We start from the raw sequence: 3,882 nt of genomic DNA, 5'->3' as shown, positions 1-3,882 counted from the left end.
CCTCTCAAAGGGGTTCCTCTCTTGAAAAGCACCACAAAAGTGGCTTTGGCAGGGCGCAAACACATAAGGGAGCAGATAGAATGGCTTGAGACAGAGATGAAGATACAGCGAGAGAGGGAGAGAGAGGGAGAGAGAGAAAGTGACAGAGCGAGAGAGAGTGAGAGAGAGAGAGTGAGAGAGAGAGAGAGAGAGAGAGAGAGAGAGCGCAAGTGGTGGTGCCTTTATGTTACAATATCTATTTATACAGGTCTCCCCACCGCATAAACTTCCTTGCTTCTCTAGAGCGGGCTGGTTTGCAGAGCCGGGCCAACATGCAGCAGATGAAGGCTGGAATGGTGGAAGGGAGGTTTGGAGAGTCACGAAATGAATGCCTTTCATGGACGACAGTACTTTTATATTTATACAGACATCAATCGGTCTAACACAGCTTCTGCTTTGAGGATATATGTTATTGTTAGCATGAGGCTAAGAGAGAAAAGAATAAACAAAAGTTTTAAAGTTCCCCTTAAATTAAAAGAAACAGTTTAAACAGTTTTAATACTCAGATTCCATTAAGTATCTGAGTATTTCTACATCTCTACATCAAAGTCCCTATTTTTTTACTCCTGTGAAAAAAAAGAAGTAATGGTTGATGACTCATGCTGCACTTAGAGGTGGGCGCCTTTGAGTTCAATAAAGACACAAGCCACTGGGATGCATCAGCTCCATATAGAACTCTGGCTAAGGGCTGAAACATATATGAACTCACTCCAACTTCATCTTCCTCCTCCTCTGTTTCATCTGTCTGACGTGTCATTAAAATGCGCAGGTGAAGGTGTTGGTTAAAGCCAATCTCATGGGATTGTAAATAACGCACCGCTTTTAAGGACAACTCGCATGTCACGACGATACATTCTTGGTTTTCTTCGTGTCACTTAACGGCCCATAGACATCCGCTGTGTGAAGAGATGGTGAGCAGTGACTTCATTGATGATGATGTCTCCAACATGGTGGCAAAGTACAAACAAACAACCTCATTTTACAACCAAATGGTACACCAAAATGAGACATTTACTGCAGACCATGCAGTAACAGAATCTTCATTCATATTTGAACAGTTTCATTAATTGACAAAAGTCTCACAAACCAGACACATTTCGTTCGTTTTGATATCGACTGGACCACAAGATACCTACTGGCGACATGTGACAGCAGAGGGTGGTTTTTGCTACTGGTTAGCATGTGTGTCTCCAACGTTGTGATCATGACTATGAGGCCAGGTCGGTGGTCAGAGCTGAAAAATCACAGCAGTGTTGCAGATTCCCTTTCATTTCAAAGGAAAATCCAATAACTTATCATCACTTTGGCAGCGCAGTGTTTTAAGGTCTGGTTAGGTTCAGGCACAAAAGAAACACTTTTTTAGAGTTAGGGAAAAGATCAGGGTTTGGGTTTGAATGAAAATAAATCTGTAATAATGGCACGAGGAAAGCACAAAATGAGTCATGATTGTACACCAAATGACTTAAAAAATTACATGCTATTCATACACTTTTGGGTAAGACGCCTTCACAAACTTTTGATTGTGCAGGGGTTTTATGCACATTCAGGGTTATTGAAAAATGCCAATCAATATGCCCTATAAGTCCCACCCTAGTTTCATGATTTCACCAGAAAAAAATTGTATAATTCTGTTAATGTGACATCTATTTTGCCTGTAGCTTTGCAACTTTTCTGTCATTAATAAAATTCATTGAGACTATTTATATATACGTTAAGTCATACAGTCCTCATCTTAACCCTGACTGTAGTTTTGGTGTGAGCATGACCAAATTAAGTGTTTTTAATGACTTGACACAGAATTTGCAGACCACTTGTTCATGTTGCCCAGCAATACCTATTAATCTTTCCTGGGCTGCTATGAATAAAGTTCCCTTTAGGCCAGGCAAAGGTCATCATTCCACATCTAATTAATTCTCCCATCACTCCTCACATACCTTATTTCAGCCATATGCTATTTTTTTTTTAATAAGATATAAGGGTTTGTTTGAGGATACAGTAGAATGCAAGTTGGACCAAAACATGTGCTTATGTCATGCTTTGACTTGTTTACAGTTTGGTATTTCTACAGGCAGGCAGGCAGGCAGACAGGCAGGCAGGCAGGCAGGCGGGCAGGCAGCAGGGCTGACCTGTATCTGTTAGTTGACTGGTAATCCTTGGGAATTCACTGCAGCTAATCACCCCCATGCTCTCATACATGCTCAGAACTCTGGGCCAGTTTGACAGGAATGAGAGTAAAAGTTGCACATAAAGTAGTAAAAGCAGGAAATCCAGTGTCTGCTAACACATTTTCTTGCAACATTGTGTAAATAAATGACTAGTTTGTTGCTGGGCACTTGGAGGACGGAAGGACAAGCCAATAGCTGACATTATTTTTGTTGAACTCTGATCATCAACATAATGTTTGCCTGAGGGGGCCACAGAGTATATGTTGGCCCTGGTAAGGTTAAAAGTTGGATGTGCACAGCTTGTATATTTGTAGATATTTGGTTGTAAACTGCTCTTGGTTTCCAGTTACCTAATTTCCTGAATGAGAACAAATAAATAAATATACACTTGCATAAAGAGACTTTACACAGCTAAGCACAGTCTGGTTTTATCACCATAACCCCCACCCCCCCTCCCCAGCTCCTCCACACTTCTTTTTTGTGGACACACATCAGTGTGTGGACAAGCATGCGCACACGCACACACACACACACACACACACACACACACACACACACACACACACACACACACACAGATACTCCATTTAGCTGCAGACATACCGAAGCCCACGCATCCAGGCTCGCCTCAGTGCTGTCCTTGTAATGGGTGGTATCAGTGCTCCCTGTGCCCAGGAAGGGCGATAAAAGCCAGGCTAGCTAAGTTTTATCTGCTCTGCTGAAAGTCAGCCATTGACACTATGCACTTTAGAGGATGTATCACTCAGTAGGAGGATCCATCCATCCTCTCATCTCCTCACTGACAGTTCCACTTTCTGGAGCAAGACTGGAATCGCATTTTTCCTGCAAGTATATATAAAGAGGAAGAAAAATGATATTATGGTTATTAAATTCATCACTGTCATTACAATATTCTGACAGATTATGTGTCAAACTGGATTAAGAATTCCTGGAATAGATCAATAACTCGACTTTCCTGTTTTTTCCAACAGATAATAAATAGAAGTCTGTTGTAGTTCTGGCTGGCATTTCTATCGGTAATAAATACCAGTGCGCTCATAAAGTTACGAGTTGAGATCTTGGATCTCGTGACATTGTTAAAAAGAAATCTGAGAAACATATGCAACAGATGGTTGTACAGATCCTACGCAAACCTTAGATCAATCAAACATCAGTGAAATGGAACGAGGAGGAAGAACAGTAAACGTATTAACTGAACTGTCTGCTGCAAACACTCATCTTTCTGTTATTAAATTGATTTTCCATATTCAATGCTAAATCCAAGCACTTTCGGTTTTTGACATTCGCTCCAAACTGTTGGCTTATTTACAACCTGTCTGGTGGTCCAACCGCTGATGTAGCATTGTTGATGCGTTCCCAGACCCAGGAAATTTCTTCCTTATTATCATGTCTGCCTAAACTACAAAAATAATGCTGGAATTATCCAATAAAACATTGCTGGAATTATCTCATTTAAATGGAGTGCGTGTCTGTCTCTGACATTTTCTCAAGAAACCTTTTTTGTGTATTATCTCATGAAAAGTTCTACACAATACTTTGGGGAATTCTCGAAATGTGCAGCAACAAAGACTGATCAGTTCATGTGCCGGTGATTGTGCAGAGTAAACAAGTGAGGTTTACTTCAAGTGTGGAGTCCCCAACACGTTAAAAGACATAC

This window comes from Aulostomus chinensis, chromosome 17, assembly GCF_037954235.1.
Source record: "Aulostomus chinensis isolate RoL2024-O1b breed Wild chromosome 17, RoL_Achi_v1.0, whole genome shotgun sequence".
In the NCBI taxonomy this organism is placed as follows: Eukaryota; Metazoa; Chordata; class Actinopteri; order Syngnathiformes; family Aulostomidae; genus Aulostomus; species Aulostomus chinensis.
This window is presented reverse-complemented; position numbering follows the sequence as displayed.